Source organism: Notothenia rossii (genome assembly GCF_949606895.1).
Source record: "Notothenia rossii genome assembly, chromosome: 8".
Taxonomy (NCBI): domain Eukaryota; kingdom Metazoa; phylum Chordata; class Actinopteri; order Perciformes; family Nototheniidae; genus Notothenia; species Notothenia rossii.
In genome coordinates this window covers 43,598,372-43,618,154 of record NC_136906.1, presented here as the reverse complement: position 1 = coordinate 43,618,154, position 19,783 = coordinate 43,598,372, and positions in this window count along the sequence as shown.

Here is a 19,783-nt window from a genome sequence, read left to right as displayed (position 1 = left end):
TGGTGAAGACATGATGAAGACTCAGGCTCATGATGAAGACATGATGAAGACTCAGGCTCATGGTGAAGACATGATGAAGACTCAGGCTCATGATAAAGACTCAGGCTCATGATGAAGACATGATGAAGACTCAGGTCCATGGTGAAGACATGATCAACACTCAGGCTCATGATGAAGACTCAGGCACATGATGAAGACTCAGGTCAATGGTGAAGACATGATCAACACTCAGGCTCATGATGAAGACATGATGAAGACTCAGGCTCATGATGAAGACTCGGGCTCATGGTGAAGACTCAGACTCATGATGAAGACTGAGGCTAATGATGAAGACATGATGAAGACTCAGGTTCATGATGAAGACTCGGGCTCATGGTGAAGACTCAGACTCATGATGAAGTCTCAGACTCATGGTGAAGACATGATGAAGACTCAGGCTCATGGTGAAGATTCAGGCTCAAAATGAAGAGTTGATGAAGACTCAGGCTCATGATGAAGAAATGATGAAGACTATGGCTCATGATGAAGACTCAGGCTCATGATGAAGACTCAGGCTCATGATGAAGAGTTGATGAAGACATGATGAAGACTCCGGCTCATGATGAAGACTCAGGCTCAAGATGAAGACTCAGGCTCATGGTGAAGACATGATGAAGACTCAGGCTCATGATGAAGACATGATGAAGACTCAGGCTCATGATGAAGACTCACGCTCATGGTGAAGACATGATGAATACTCAGGCTCATGAGGAAGACTCAGGCTCATGGTGAAGACTCAGGCTCATGATGAAGACTCAGGCTTATGGTGAAGACATGATGAAGACTCAGGCTCATGATGAAGACATGATGAAGACTCAGGCTCATGGTGAAGACATGATGAAGACTCAGGCTAATGATGAAGACTCAGGCTCATGGTGAAGACTCAGGCTCATGATGAAGACTCAGGCTCATGGTGAAGACATGATGAAGACTTAGACTCATGATGAAGACATGATGAAGACTCAGGCTCATGGTGAAGACATGATGAAGACTCAGGCTCATGATGAAGACTCAGGCTCATGGTGAAGACATGATGAAGACTCAGGCTCATGGTGAAGACATGATGAAGACTCAGGCTCATGATGAAGACATGATGAAGACTCAGGCTCATGGTGAAGACATGATGAAGACTCAGGCTCATGATAAAGACTCAGGCTCATGATGAAGACATGATGAAGACTCAGGTCCATGGTGAAGACATGATCAACACTCAGGCTCATGATGAAGACTCAGGCACATGATGAAGACTCAGGTCAATGGTGAAGACATGATCAACACTCAGGCTCATGATGAAGACATGATGAAGACTCAGGCTCATGATGAAGACTCGGGCTCATGGTGAAGACTCAGACTCATGATGAAGACTGAGGCTAATGATGAAGACATGATGAAGACTCAGGTTCATGATGAAGACTCGGGCTCATGGTGAAGACTCAGACTCATGATGAAGTCTCAGACTCATGGTGAAGACATGATGAAGACTCAGGCTCATGGTGAAGATTCAGGCTCAAAATGAAGACTCAGGCTCATTATGAAAACTCAGGCTCATGATGAAGAGTTGATGAAGACTCAGGCTCATGATGAAGACATGATGAAGACTCAGGCTCATGATGAAGACTCAGGCTCATGATGAAGAGTTGATGAAGACTCAGGCTCATGATGAAGACATGATGAAGACTCAGGCTCATGATGAAGACTCAGGCTCAAGATGAAGACTCAGGCTCATGGTGAAGACATGATGAAGACTCAGGCTCATGATGAAGACATGATGAAGACTCAGGCTCATGATGAAGACTCACGCACATGATGAAGACATGATGAAGACTCAGGCTCATGATGAAGAGTTGATGAAGACTCAGGCTCATGATGAAGACATGATGAAGACTCAGGCTCATGATGAAGACTCAGGCTCATGATGAAGACTCAGGCTCATGGTGAAGACATGATGAAGACTCAGGCTCATTATGAAGACATGATGAAGACTCAGGCTCATGATGAAGACTCAGGCTCATGGTGAAGACATGCTGAAGACTCAGGATCATGATGAAGACTCAGGCTCATGGTGAAGACTTGATGAAGACTCAGGCTCATGATGAAGACTCAGGCTCATTATGAAAACTCAGGCTCATGATGAAGACTCAGGCTCATGATGAAGACAAGATGAAGACTCAGGCTCATGATGAAGAGTTGATGACGGCTCAGGCTCATGGTGAAGACATGATGAAGACTCAGGCACATGATGAAGACATGATGAAGACTCAGGCTCATGATGAAGACTCAGGCTCATGATGAAGAGTTGATGAAGACTCAGGCTCATGATGAAGACATGATGAAGACTCAGGCTCATGATGAAGACATGATGAAGACTCAGGCTCATGATGAAGACTCAGGCTCATGGTGAAGACATGATGAAGAATCAGGCTCATGATGAAGACATGATGAAGAATCAGGCTCATGGTGAAGACATGATGAAGACTCAGGCTCATGGTGAAGACATGATGAAGACCTAGGCTCATGATGAAGACATGATGAAGACTCAGGCTCATGGTGAAGACATGATGAAGACTCAGGCTCATGATGAAGACATGATGAAGACTCAGGCTCATGGTGAAGACTCAGGCTCATGAAGAAGACTCAGGCTCATTATGAAAACTCAGGCTCATGATGAAGACTCAGGCTCATGATGAAGACAAGATGAAGACTCAGGCTCATGATGAAGACAAGATGAAGACTCAGGCTCATGATGAAGACATGATGAAGACTCAGGCTCATGATGAAGACATGATGAAGACTCAGGCTCATAATGAAGACTCAAGCTCATGGTGAAGACATGATGAAGACTCAGGCTCATGATGAAGACATGATGAAGACTCAGGCTCATGGTGAAGACATGATGAAGATTCAGGCTCATGATGAAGGCTCGAGCTCATGGTGAAGACATGATGAAGACTCAGGCTCATGATGAAGACATGATGAAGACTCAGGCTCATGGTGAAGACATGATGAAGACTCAGGATCATGATGAAGACTCAGGCTCATGATGAAGACATGATGAAGACTCAGGCTCATAATGAAGACTCAAGCTCATGGTGAAGACATGATGAAGACTCAGGCTCATGATGAAGACTCAGGCTCATGGTGAAGACTTGATGAAGACTCAGGCTCATGATGAAGACATGATGAAGACTCAGGCTCATGGTGAAGACATGATGAAGATTCAGGCTCATGATGAAGGCTCGAGCTCATGGTGAAGACTCAGACTCATGATGAAGACTCAGGCTCATGATGAAGACATGATGAAGACTCAGGCTCATGATGAAGACTCGGGCTCATGGTGAAGACTCAGTCTCATGATGAAGTCTCAGACTCATGGTGAAGACATGATGAAGACTCAGGCTCATGGTGAAGATTCAGGCTCATGATGAAGAGTTGATGAAGACTCAGGCTCATGATGAAGAAATTATGAAGACTATGGCTCATGATGAAGACTCAGGCTCATGATGAAGACTCAGGCTCATGATGAAGAGTTGATGAAGACATGATGAAGACTCCGGCTCATGATGAAGACTCAGGCTCAAGATGAAGACTCAGGCTCATGGTGAAGACATGATGAAGACTCAGGCTCATGATGAAGACATGATGAAGACTCAGGCTCATGATGAAGACTCACGCTCATGGTGAAGACATGATGAATACTCAGGCTCATGAGGAAGACTCAGGCTCATGGTGAAGACTCAGGCTCATGATGAAGACTCAGGCTTATGGTGAAGACATGATGAAGACTCAGGCTCATGATGAAGACATGATGAAGACTCAGGCTCATGGTGAAGACATGATGAAGACTCAGGCTAATGATGAAGACTCAGGCTCATGGTGAAGACTCAGGCTCATGATGAAGACTCAGGCTCATGGTGAAGACATGATGAAGACTCAGGCTCATGATGAAGACTCAGGCTCATGATGAAGACTCAGGCTCATGGTGAAGACATGATGAAGACTCAGGCTCATTATGAAGACATGATGAAGACTCAGGCTCATGATGAAGACTCAGGCTCATGGTGAAGACATGCTGAAGACTCAGGATCATGATGAAGACTCAGGCTCATGGTGAAGACTTGATGAAGACTCAGGCTCATGATGAAGACTCAGGCTCATTATGAAAACTCAGGCTCATGATGAAGACTCAGGCTCATGATGAAGACAAGATGAAGACTCAGGCTCATGATGAAGAGTTGATGACGGCTCAGGCTCATGGTGAAGACATGATGAAGACTCAGGCACATGATGAAGACATGATGAAGACTCAGGCTCATGATGAAGACTCAGGCTCATGATGAAGAGTTGATGAAGACTCAGGCTCATGATGAAGACATGATGAAGACTCAGGCTCATGATGAAGACATGATGAAGACTCAGGCTCATGATGAAGACTCAGGCTCATGGTGAAGACATGATGAAGAATCAGGCTCATGATGAAGACATGATGAAGAATCAGGCTCATGGTGAAGACATGATGAAGACTCAGGCTCATGGTGAAGACATGATGAAGACCTAGGCTCATGATGAAGACATGATGAAGACTCAGGCTCATGGTGAAGACATGATGAAGACTCAGGCTCATGATGAAGACATGATGAAGACTCAGGCTCATGGTGAAGACTCAGGCTCATGAAGAAGACTCAGACTCATTATGAAAACTCAGGCTCATGATGAAGACTCAGGCTCATGATGAAGACAAGATGAAGACTCAGGCTCATGATGAAGACAAGATGAAGACTCAGGCTCATGATGAAGACATGATGAAGACTCAGGCTCATGATGAAGACATGATGAAGACTCAGGCTCATAATGAAGACTCAAGCTCATGGTGAAGACATGATGAAGACTCAGGCTCATGATGAAGACATGATGAAGACTCAGGCTCATGGTGAAGACATGATGAAGATTCAGGCTCATGATGAAGGCTCGAGCTCATGGTGAAGACTCAGACTCATGATGAAGACTCAGGCTCATGATGAAGACATGATGAAGACTCAGGCTCATGATGAAGACTCGGGCTCATGGTGAAGACTCAGGCTCATGATGAAGTCTCAGACTCATGGTGATGACATGATGAAGCCTCAGGCTCATGGTGAAGATTCAGGCTCATGATGAAGAGTTGATGAAGACTCAGGCTCATGATGAAGAAATGATGAAGACTATGGCTCATGATGAAGACTCAGGCTCATGATGAAGACTCAGGCTCATGATGAAGAGTTGATGAAGACATGATGAAGACTCAGGCTCATGATGAAGACTCAGGCTCAAGATGAAGACTCAGGCTCATGGTGAAGACATGATGAAGACGCAGGCTCATGATGAAGACATGATGAAGACTCAGGCTCATGATGAAGACTGACGCTCATGGTGAAGACATGATGAATACTCAGGCTCATGATGAAGACTCAGGCTCATGATAAAGACTCAGGCTCATGATGAAGACATGATGAAGACTCAGGTCCATGGTGAAGACATGATCAACACTCAGGCTCATGATGAAGACATGATGAAGACTCAGACTCATGATGAAGACAAGATGAAGACTCAGGCTCATGATGAAGACTCAGGCACATGATGAAGACTCAGGTCAATGGTGAAGACATGATCAACACTCAGGCTCATGATGAAGACATGATGAAGACTCAGGCTCATGATGAAGACTCGGGCTCATGGTGAAGACTCAGACTCATGATGAAGACTGAGGCTAATGAAGAAGACATGATGAAGACTCAGGCTCATGATGAAGACTCGGGCTCATGGTGAAGACTCAGACTCATGATGAAGTCTCAGACTCATGGTGAAGACATGATGAAGACTCAGGCTCATGGTGAAGATTCAGGCTCAAAATGAAGATTCAGGCTCATTATGAAAACTCAGGCTCATGATGAAGACATGATGAAGACTCAGGCTCATGATGAAGACATGATGAAGACTCAGGCTCATGATGAAGACTCAGGCTCAAGATGAAGACTCAGGCTCATGGTGAAGACATGATGAAGACTCAGGCTCATGATGAAGACATGATGAAGACTCAGGCTCATGATGAAGACTCACGCACATGATGAAGACATGATGAAGACTCAGGCTCATGATGAAGAGTTGATGAAGACTCAGGCTCATGATGAAGACATGATGAAGACTCAGGCTCATGATGAAGACTCAGGCTCATGATGAAGACTCAGGCTCATGGTGAAGACATGATGAAGACTCAGGCTCATTATGAAGACATGATGAAGACTCAGGCTCATGATGAAGACTCAGGCTCATGGTGAAGACATGCTGAAGACTCAGGATCATGATGAAGACTCAGGCTCATGGTGAAGACTTGATGAAGACTCAGGCTCATGATGAAGACTCAGGCTCATTATGAAAACTCAGGCTCATGATGAAGACTCAGGCTCATGATGAAGACAAGATGAAGACTCAGGCTCATGATGAAGAGTTGATGACGGCTCAGGCTCATGGTGAAGACATGATGAAGACTCAGGCACATGATGAAGACATGATGAAGACTCAGGCTCATGATGAAGACTCAGGCTCATGATGAAGAGTTGATGAAGACTCAGGCTCATGATGAAGACATGATGAAGACTCAGGCTCATGATGAAGACATGATGAAGACTCAGGCTCATGATGAAGACTCAGGCTCATGGTGAAGACATGATGAAGAATCAGGCTCATGATGAAGACATGATGAAGAATCAGGCTCATGGTGAAGACATGATGAAGACTCAGGCTCATGGTGAAGACATGATGAAGACCTAGGCTCATGATGAAGACATGATGAAGACTCAGGCTCATGATGAAGACATGATGAAGACTCAGGCTCATGATGAAGACTCAGGCTCATGGTGAAGACATGATGAAGAATCAGGCTCATGATGAAGACATGATGAAGAATCAGGCTCATGGTGAAGACATGATGAAGACTCAGGCTCATGATGAAGACATGATGAAGACTCAGGCTCATGATGAAGACTCAGGCTCATGGTGAAGACTCAGGCTCATGAAGAAGACTCAGGCTCATTATGAAAACTCAGGCTCATGATGAAGACTCAGGCTCATGATGAAGACAAGATGAAGACTCAGGCTCATGATGAAGACAAGATGAAGACTCAGGCTCATGATGAAGACATGATGAAGACTCAGGCTCATGATGAAGACATGATGAAGACTCAGGCTCATAATGAAGACTCAAGCTCATGGTGAAGACATGATGAAGACTCAGGCTCATGATGAAGACATGATGAAGACTCAGGCTCATGGTGAAGACATGATGAAGATTCAGGCTCATGATGAAGGCTCGAGCTCATGGTGAAGACTCAGACTCATGATGAAGACTCAGGCTCATGATGAAGACATGATGAAGACTCAGGCTCATGATGAAGACTCGGGCTCATGGTGAAGACTCAGGCTCATGATGAAGTCTCAGACTCATGGTGATGACATGATGAAGACTCAGGCTCATGGTGAAGATTCAGGCTCATGATGAAGAGTTGATGAAGACTCAGGCTCATGATGAAGAAATGATGAAGACTATGGCTCATGATGAAGACTCAGGCTCATGATGAAGACTCAGGCTCATGATGAAGAGTTGATGAAGACATGATGAAGACTCAGGCTCATGATGAAGACTCAGGCTCAAGATGAAGACTCAGGCTCATGGTGAAGACATGATGAAGACTCAGGCTCATGATGAAGACATGATGAAGACTCAGGCTCATGATGAAGACTCACGCTCATGGTGAAGACATGATGAATACTCAGGCTCATGATGAAGACTCAGGCTCATGATAAAGACTCAGGCTCATGATGAAGACATGATGAAGACTCAGGTCCATGGTGAAGACATGATCAACACTCAGGCTCATGATGAAGACATGATGAAGACTCAGGCTCATGATGAAGACTCGGGCTCATGGTGAAGACTCAGACTCATGATGAAGACTGAGGCTAATGAAGAAGACATGATGAAGACTCAGGCTCATGATGAAGACTCGGGCTCATGGTGAAGACTCAGACTCATGATGAAGTCTCAGACTCATGGTGAAGACATGATGAAGACTCAGGCTCATGGTGAAGATTCAGGCTCAAAATGAAGACTCAGGCTCATTATGAAAACTCAGGCTCATGATGAAGACATGATGAAGACTCAGGCTCATGATGAAGACATGATGAAGACTCAGGCTCATGATGAAGACTCAGGCTCAAGATGAAGACTCAGGCTCATGGTGAAGACATGATGAAGACTCAGGCTCATGATGAAGACATGATGAAGACTCAGGCTCATGATGAAGACTCACGCACATGATGAAGACATGATGAAGACTCAGGCTCATGATGAAGAGTTGATGAAGACTCAGGCTCATGATGAAGACATGATGAAGACTCAGGCTCATGATGAAGACTCAGGCTCATGATGAAGACTCAGGCTCATGGTGAAGACATGATGAAGACTCAGGCTCATTATGAAGACATGATGAAGACTCAGGCTCATGATGAAGACTCAGGCTCATGGTGAAGACATGCTGAAGACTCAGGATCATGATGAAGACTCAGGCTCATGGTGAAGACTTGATGAAGAATCAGGCTCATGATGAAGACTCAGGCTCATTATGAAAACTCAGGCTCATGATGAAGACTCAGGCTCATGATGAAGACAAGATGAAGACTCAGGCTCATGATGAAGAGTTGATGACGGCTCAGGCTCATGGTGAAGACATGATGAAGACTCAGGCACATGATGAAGACATGATGAAGACTCAGGCTCATGATGAAGACTCAGGCTCATGATGAAGAGTTGATGAAGACTCAGGCTCATGATGAAGACATGATGAAGACTCAGGCTCATGATGAAGACATGATGAAGACTCAGGCTCATGATGAAGACTCAGGCTCATGGTGAAGACATGATGAAGAATCAGGCTCATGATGAAGACATGATGAAGAATCAGGCTCATGGTGAAGACATGATGAAGACTCAGGCTCATGGTGAAGACATGATGAAGACCTAGGCTCATGATGAAGACATGATGAAGACTCAGGCTCATGATGAAGACATGATGAAGACTCAGGCTCATGATGAAGACTCAGGCTCATGGTGAAGACATGATGAAGAATCAGGCTCATGATGAAGACATGATGAAGAATCAGGCTCATGGTGAAGACATGATGAAGACTCAGGCTCATGATGAAGACATGATGAAGACTCAGGCTCATGATGAAGACTCAGGCTCATGGTGAAGACTCAGGCTCATGAAGAAGACTCAGGCTCATTATGAAAACTCAGGCTCATGATGAAGACTCAGGCTCATGATGAAGACAAGATGAAGACTCAGGCTCATGATGAAGACAAGATGAAGACTCAGGCTCATGATGAAGACATGATGAAGACTCAGGCTCATGATGAAGACATGATGAAGACTCAGGCTCATAATGAAGACTCAAGCTCATGGTGAAGACATGATGAAGACTCAGGCTCATGATGAAGACATGATGAAGACTCAGGCTCATGGTGAAGACATGATGAAGATTCAGGCTCATGATGAAGGCTCGAGCTCATGGTGAAGACTCAGACTCATGATGAAGACTCAGGCTCATGATGAAGAGTTGATGACGGCTCAGGCTCATGGTGAAGACATGATGAAGACTCAGGCACATGATGAAGACATGATGAAGACTCAGGCTCATGATGAAGACTCAGGCTCATGATGAAGAGTTGATGAAGACTCAGGCTCATGATGAAGACATGATGAAGACTCAGGCTCATGATGAAGACATGATGAAGACTCAGGCTCATGATGAAGACTCAGGCTCATGGTGAAGACATGATGAAGAATCAGGCTCATGATGAAGACATGATGAAGAATCAGGCTCATGGTGAAGACATGATGAAGACTCAGGCTCATGGTGAAGACATGATGAAGACCTAGGCTCATGATGAAGACATGATGAAGACTCAGGCTCATGATGAAGACATGATGAAGACTCAGGCTCATGATGAAGACTCAGGCTCATGGTGAAGACATGATGAAGAATCAGGCTCATGATGAAGACATGATGAAGAATCAGGCTCATGGTGAAGACATGATGAAGACTCAGGCTCATGATGAAGACATGATGAAGACTCAGGCTCATGATGAAGACTCAGGCTCATGGTGAAGACTCAGGCTCATGAAGAAGACTCAGGCTCATTATGAAAACTCAGGCTCATGATGAAGACTCAGGCTCATGATGAAGACAAGATGAAGACTCAGGCTCATGATGAAGACAAGATGAAGACTCAGGCTCATGATGAAGACATGATGAAGACTCAGGCTCATGATGAAGACATGATGAAGACTCAGGCTCATAATGAAGACTCAAGCTCATGGTGAAGACATGATGAAGACTCAGGCTCATGATGAAGACATGATGAAGACTCAGGCTCATGGTGAAGACATGATGAAGATTCAGGCTCATGATGAAGGCTCGAGCTCATGGTGAAGACTCAGACTCATGATGAAGACTCAGGCTCATGATGAAGACATGATGAAGACTCAGGCTCATGATGAAGACTCGGGCTCATGGTGAAGACTCAGGCTCATGATGAAGTCTCAGACTCATGGTGATGACATGATGAAGACTCAGGCTCATGGTGAAGATTCAGGCTCATGATGAAGAGTTGATGAAGACTCAGGCTCATGATGAAGAAATGATGAAGACTATGGCTCATGATGAAGACTCAGGCTCATGATGAAGATTCAGGCTCATGATGAAGAGTTGATGAAGACATGATGAAGACTCAGGCTCATGATGAAGACTCAGGCTCAAGATGAAGACTCAGGCTCATGGTGAAGACATGATGAAGACTCAGGCTCATGATGAAGACATGATGAAGACTCAGGCTCATGATGAAGACTCACGCTCATGGTGAAGACATGATGAATACTCAGGCTCATGATGAAGACTCAGGCTCATGATAAAGACTCAGGCTCATGATGAAGACATGATGAAGACTCAGGTCCATGGTGAAGACATGATCAACACTCAGGCTCATGATGAAGACATGATGAAGACTCAGACTCATGATGAAGACAAGATGAAGACTCAGGCTCATGATGAAGACTCAGGCACATGATGAAGACTCAGGTCAATGGTGAAGACATGATCAACACTCAGGCTCACGATGAAGACATGATGAAGACTCAGGCTCATGATGAAGACTCGGGCTCATGGTGAAGACTCAGACTCATGATGAAGACTGAGGCTAATGAAGAAGACATGATGAAGACTCAGGCTCATGATGAAGACTCGGGCTCATGGTGAAGACTCAGACTCATGATGAAGTCTCAGACTCATGGTGAAGACATGATGAAGACTCAGGCTCATGGTGAAGATTCAGGCTCAAAATGAAGACTCAGGCTCATTATGAAAACTCAGGCTCATGATGAAGACATGATGAAGACTCAGGCTCATGATGAAGACATGATGAAGACTCAGGCTCATGATGAAGACTCAGGCTCAAGATGAAGACTCAGGCTCATGGTGAAGACATGATGAAGACTCAGGCTCATGATGAAGACATGATGAAGACTCAGGATCATGATGAAGACTCACGCTCATGGTGAAGACATGATGAAGACTCAGGCTCATGAGGAAGACTCAGGCTCATGGTGAAGAATTGATGAAGACTCAGGCTCATGATGAAGACATGATGAAGACTCACGCTCATGGTGAAGACATGATGAAGACTCAGGCTAATGATGAAGACTCAGGCTCATGGTGAAGACTCAGGCTCATGATGAAGACTCAGGCACATGGTGAAGACATGATGAAGACTCAGGCTCATGATGAAGACTCAGGCTCATGATGAAGACTCAGGCTCATGATGAAGACTCAGGCTCATGGTGAAGACATGATGAAGACTCAGGCTCATGATGAAGACATGATGAAGACTCAGGCTCATGGTGAAGACAGGATGAAGACTCAGGCTCATGGTGAAGACATGATGAAGACTAAGACTCATGATGAAGACATAATGAAGACTCAGGCTCATGGTGAAGACATGATGAAGACTCAGGCTCATGATGAAGACTCAGGCTCATGGTGAAGACATGATGAAGACTCAGGCTCATGGTGAAGACATGATGAAGACTCAGGCTCATGATGAAGACATGATGAAGACTCAGGCTCATGGTGAAGACATGATGAAGACTCAGGCTCATGATAAAGACTCAGGCTCATGATGAAGACATGATGAAGACTCAGGCCCATGGTGAAGAAATGATCAACACTCAGGCTCATGATGAAGACATGATGAAGACTCAGACTCATGATGAAGACATGATGAAGACTCCGGCTCATGATGAAGACTCAGGCTCATGGTGAAGACTCAGACTCATGATGAAGTCTCAGACTCATGGTGAAGACATGATGAAGACTCAGGCTCATGGTGAAGATTCAGGCTCATAATGAAGACTCAGGCTCATTATGAAAACTCAGGCTCATGATGAAGAGTTGATGAAGACTCAGGCTCATGATGAAGACATGATGAAGACTCAGGCTCATGATGAAGACTCAGGCTCATGATGAAGACTCAGGCTCATGATGAAGAGTTGATGAAGACTCAGGCTCATGATGAAGACATGATGAAGACTCAGGCTCATGGTGAAGACATGATGAAGACTCAGGCTCATGGTGAAGACATGATGAAGACTCAGGCTCATGATGAAGACATGATGAAGACTCAGGCTCATGATGAAGACATGATGAAGACTCAGGCCCATGGTGAAGACATGATCAACACTCAGGCTCATGATGAAGACATGATGAAGACTCAGACTCATGATGAAGACATGATGAAGACTCAGTCTCATGATGAAGACTCAGGCTCATGGTGAAGATTCAGGCTCATGATGAAGACTCAGGCTCATTATGAAAACTCAGGCTCATGATGAAGACATGATGAAGACCCAGGCTCATGATGAAGACATGATGAAGACTCAGGCTCATGATGAAGACAAGATGAAGACTCAGGCTCATGATGAAGACTCAGGCTCATGGTGAAGACTCAGGCTCATGATGAAGACTCAGGCTCATTATGAAAACTCAGGCTCATGGTGAAGACATGATGAAGACTCAGGATCATGATGAAGACTCAGGCTCATGGTGAAGACTTGATGAAGACTCAGGCTCATGATGAAGACTCAGGCTCATTATGAAAACTCAGGCTCATGATGAAGCCTCAGGCTCATGATGAAGACAAGATGAAGACTCAGGCTCATGATGAAGAATTGATGACGGCTCAGGCTCATGGTGAAGACATGATGAAGACTCAGGCACATGATGAAGACATGATGAAGACTCAGGCTCATGATGAAGACTCAGGCTCATGATGAAGAGTTGATAAAGACTCAGGCTAATGATGAAGACATGATGAAGACTCAGGCTCATGATGAAGACATGATGAAGACTCAGGCTCATGATGAAGACTCAGGCTCATGATTAAGACTCAGGCTCATGGTGAAGACATGATGAAGAATCAGGCTCATGATGAAGACATGATGAAGACTCAGGCTCATGGTGAAGACATGATGAAGACTCAGGCTCATGGTGAAGACATGATGAAGACATAGGCTCATGATGAAGACATGATGAAGACTCAGGCTCATGGTGAAGACATGAAGAAGACTCAGGATCATGATGAAGACTCAGGCTCATGATGAAGACATGATGAAGACTCGGGCTCATGGTGAAGACATGATGAAAACTCAGGCTCATGATGAAGACATGATGAAGACTCAGGCTCATGGTGAAGACATGATGAAGACTCAGGCTAATGATGAAGACTCAGGCTCATGGTGAAGACTCAGGCTCATGATGAAGACTCAGGCTCATGATGAAGAGTTGATGAAGACTCAGGCTCATGATGAAGACATGATGAAGACTCACGCTCATGGTGAAGAATTGATGAAGACTCAGGCTCATGATGAAGACATAATGAAGACTCAGGCTCATGGTGAAGACTCAGGCTCATGATGAAGACTCAGGCTCATGGTGAAGACATGATGAAGACTCAGGCTCATGATGAAGACTCAGGCTCATGATGAAGACATGATGAAGACTCAGGCTCATGGTGAAGACATGATGAAGACTCAGGCTCATGATGAAGACATGATGAAGACTCAGGCTCATGGTGAAGATATGTTGAAGACTCAGGCTCATGATGAAGACTCAGGCTCATGATGAAGACATGATGAAGACTCAGGCTCATGATGAAGACTCAGGCTCATTATGAAAACTCAGGCTCAGGATGAAGACTCAGTCTCATGATGAAGACAAGATGAAGAATCAGGCTCATGATGAAGACACGATGAAGACTCAGGCTCATGATGAAGACATGATGAAGACTCAGGCTCATGATGAAGAGTTGATGACGGCTCAGGCTCATGGTGAAGACATGATGAAGACTCAGGCACATGATGAAGACATGATAAAGACTCAGGCTCATGATGAAGACTCAGGCTCATGATGAAGACATGATGAAGACTCACGCTCATGGTGAAGAATTGATGAAGACTCAGGCTCATGATGAAGACATAATGAAGACTCAGGCTCATGGTGAAGACATGATGAAGACTCAGGCTAATGATGAAGACTCAGGCTCATGGTGAAGACTCAGGCTCATGATGAAGACTCAGGCTCATGGTGAAGACATGATGAAGACTCAGGCTCATGATGAAGACTCAGGCTCATGATGAAGACATGATGAAGACTCAGGCTCATGGTGAAGACATGATGAAGACTCAGGCTCATGATGAAGACATGATGAAGACTCAGGCTCATGGTGAAGATATGATGAAGACTCAGGCTCATGATGAAGACTCAGGCTCATGATGAAGACATGATGAAGACTCAGGCTCATGATGAAGACTCAGGCTCATTATGAAAACTCAGGCTCAGGATGAAGACTCAGTCTCATGATGAAGACAAGATGAAGAATCAGGCTCATGATGAAGACACGATGAAGACTCAGGCTCATGATGAAGACATGATGAAGACTCAGGCTCATGATGAAGAGTTGATGACGGCTCAGGCTCATGGTGAAGACATGATGAAGACTCAGGCACATGATGAAGACATGATAAAGACTCAGGCTCATGATGAAGACTCAGGCTCATGATGAAGAGTTGATGAAGACTCAGGCTCATGATGAAGACATGATGAAGACTCAGGCTCATGATGAAGACATGATGAAGACTCAGACTCATGATGAAGACTCAGGCTCATGATGAAGACTCAGGCTCATGGTGAAGACATGATGAAGAATCAGGCTCATGATGAAGACATGATGAAGACTCAGGCTCATGGTGAAGACATGATGAAGACTCAGGCCCATGGTGAAGACATGATGAAGACCTAGGCTCATGATGAAGACATGATGAAGACTCAGGCTCATGGTGAAGACATGAAGAAGACTCAGGATCATGATGAAGACTCAGGCTCATGATGAAGACAAGATGAAGACTCGGGCTCATGGTGAAGACATGATGAAGACTCAGGCTCATGATGAAGACATGATGAAGACTCAGGCTCATGGTGAAGACATGATGAAGACATAGGCTCATGATGAAGACTCAGGCTCATGGTGAAGACATGAAGAAGACTCAGGATCATGATGAAGACTCAGGCTCATGATGAAGACATGATGAAGACTCGGGCTCATGGTGAAGACATGATGAAAACTCAGGCTCATGATGAAGACATGATGAAGACTCAGGCTCATGGTGAAGACATGATGAAGACTCAGGCTAATGATGAAGACTCAGGCTCATGGTGAAGACTCAGGCTCATGATGAAGACTCAGGCTCATGATGAAGAGTTGATGAAGACTCAGGCTCATGATGAAGACATGATGAAGACTCACGCTCATGGTGAAGAATTGATGAAGACTCAGGCTCATGATGAAGACATAATGAAGACTCAGGCTCATGGTGAAGACTCAGGCTCATGATGAAGACTCAGGCTCATGGTGAAGACATGATGAAGACTCAGGCTCATGATGAAGACTCAGGCTCATGATGAAGACATGATGAAGACTCAGGCTCATGGTGAAGACATGATGAAGACTCAGGCTCATGATGAAGACATGATGAAGACTCAGGCTCATGGTGAAGATATGTTGAAGACTCAGGCTCATGATGAAGACTCAGGCTCATGATGAAGACATGATGAAGACTCAGGCTCATGATGAAGACTCAGGCTCATTATGAAAACTCAGGCTCAGGATGAAGACTCAGTCTCATGATGAAGACAAGATGAAGAATCAGGCTCATGATGAAGACACGATGAAGACTCAGGCTCATGATGAAGACATGATGAAGACTCAGGCTCATGATGAAGAGTTGATGACGGCTCAGGCTCATGGTGAAGACATGATGAAGACTCAGGCACATGATGAAGACATGATAAAGACTCAGGCTCATGATGAAGACTCAGGCTCATGATGAAGACATGATGAAGACTCACGCTCATGGTGAAGAATTGATGAAGACTCAGGCTCATGATGAAGACATAATGAAGACTCAGGCTCATGGTGAAGACATGATGAAGACTCAGGCTAATGATGAAGACTCAGGATCATGGTGAAGACTCAGGCTCATGATGAAGACTCAGGCTCATGGTGAAGACATGATGAAGACTCAGGCTCATGATGAAGACTCAGGCTCATGATGAAGACATGATGAAGACTCAGGCTCATGGTGAAGACATGATGAAGACTCAGGCTCATGATGAAGACATGATGAAGACTCAGGCTCATGGTGAAGATATGATGAAGACTCAGGCTCATGATGAAGACTCAGGCTCATGATGAAGACATGATGAAGACTCAGGCTCATGATGAAGACTCAGGCTCATTATGAAAACTCAGGCTCAGGATGAAGACTCAGTCTCATGATGAAGACAAGATGAAGAATCAGGCTCATGATGAAGACACGATGAAGACTCAGGCTCATGATGAAGACATGATGAAGACTCAGGCTCATGATGAAGAGTTGATGACGGCTCAGGCTCATGGTGAAGACATGATGAAGACTCAGGCACATGATGAAGACATGATAAAGACTCAGGCTCATGATGAAGACTGAGGCTCATGATGAAGAGTTGATGAAGACTCAGGCTCATGATGAAGACATGATGAAGACTCAGGCTCATGATGAAGACATGATGAAGACTCAGACTCATGATGAAGACTCAGGCTCATGATGAAGAATCAGGCTCATGGTGAAGACATGATGAAGAATCAGGCTCATGATGAAGACATGATGAAGACTCAGGCTCATGGTGAAGACATGATGAATACTCAGGCCCATGGTGAAGACATGATGAAGACCTAGGCTCATGATGAAGACATGATGAAGACTCAGGCTCATGGTGAAGACATGAAGAAGACTCGGGCTCATGGTGAAGACATGATGAAGACTCAGGCTCATGATGAAGACATGATGAAGACTCAGGCTCATGGTGAAGACATGATGAAGACTCAGGCTCATGATGAAGACTCAGGCTCATGATGAAGAGTTGATGAAGACTCAGGCTCATGATGAAGACATGATGAAGACTCAGGCTCATGATGAATACATGATGAAGACTCAGACTCATGATAAAGACTCAGGCTCATGATGAAGACTCAGGCTCATGGTGAAGACATGATGAAGAATCAGGGTCATGATGAAGACATGATGAAGACTCAGGCTCATGGTGAAGACATGATGAAGACTCAGGCCCATGGTGAAGACATGATGAAGACTCGGGCTCATGGTGAAGACATGATGAAGACTCAGGCTCATGATGAAGACATGATGAAGACTCAGGCTCATGGTGAAGACATGATGAAGACTCAGGCTCATGATGAAGACTCAGGCTCATGATGAAGACATGATGAAGACTCAGGCTCATGATGAAGACTCAGGCTCATGGTGAAGACTCAGGCTCATGATGAAGACTCAGGCTCATGGTGAAGACATGATGAAGAATCAGGGTCATGATGAAGACATGATGAAGACTCAGGCTCATGGTGAAGACATGATGAAGACTCAGGCCCATGGTGAAGACATGATGAAGACCTAGGCTCATGATGAAGACATGATGAAGACTCAGGCTCATGGTGAAGACATGAAGAAGACTCAGGATCATGATGAAGACTCAGGCTCATGATGAAGACATGATGAAGACTCGGGCTCATGGTGAAGACATGATGAAGACTCAGGCTCATGATGAAGACATGATGAAGACTCAGGCTCATGGTGAAGACATGATGAAGACTCAGGCTCATGATGAAGACTCAGGCTCATGATGAAGACATGATGAAGACTCAGGCTCATGATGAAGACTCAGGCTCATGGTGAAGACTCAGGCTCATGATGAAGACTCAGGCTCATTATGAAATTTCAGGCTCATGATGAAGACTCAGGCTCATGATGAAGACAAGATGAAGACTCAGGTTCATGATGAAGACAAGATGAAGACTCAGGCTCATGATGAAGACATGATGAAGACTCAGGCACATGATGAAGACATGATGAAGACTCAGGCTCATGATGAAGAGTTGATGAAGACTCAGGCTCATGATGAAGACATGATGAAGACTCAGGCTCATGATGAAGACTCAGGCTCATGATGAAGACTCGGGCTCATGGTGAAGACGCAGACTCATGATGAAGTCTCAGACTCATGGCGAAGACATGATGAAGACTCAGGCTCATGGTGAAGATTCAGGCTCATGATGAAGACTCAGGCTCATGAAGAAGACAAGATGAAGACTCAGGCTCATGGTGAAGAGTTGATGAAGACTCAGGCTCATGATGAAGACATGATGAAGACTCAGGCTCATGATGAAGACTCAGGCTCATGATGAAGAGTTGATGAAGACTCAGGCTCATGATGAAGACATGATGAAGACTCAGGCTCATGATGAAGACTCAGGCTCAAGATGAAGACTCAGGCTCATGGTGAAGACATGATGAAGACTCAGGCTCATGATGAAGACATGATGAAGACTCAGGCTCATGATGAAGACTCACGCTCATGGTGAAGACATGATGAAGACTCAGGCTCATGATGAAGACTCAGGCTCATGGTGAAGACTTGATGAAGACTCAGGCTCATGATGAAGACATGATGAAGACTCAGGCTCATGGTGAAGATATGATGAAGACTCAGGCTCATGATGAAGACTCAGGCTCATGATGAAGACATGATGAAGACTCAGGCTCATGATGAAGACTCAGGCTCATTATGAAAACTCAGGCTCATGATGAAGAGTTGATGACGGCTCAGGCTCATGGTGAAGACATGATGAAGACTCAGGCACATGATGAAGACATGATAAAGACTCAGGCTCATGATGAAGACTCAGGCTCAAGATGAAGAGTTGATGAAGACTCAGGCTCATGATTAAGACATGATGAAGACTCAGGCTCATGATGAAGACATGATGAAGACTCAGGCTCATGATGAAGACTCAGGCTCATGATGAGGACTCAGGCTCATGGTGAAGACATGATGAAGAATCAGGGTCATGATGAAGACATGATGAAGACTCAGGCTCATGGTGAAGACATGATGAAGACTCAGGCCCATGGTGAAGACATGATGAAGACCTAGGCTCATGATGAAGACATGATGAAGACTCAGGCTCATGGTGAAGACATGAAGAAGACTC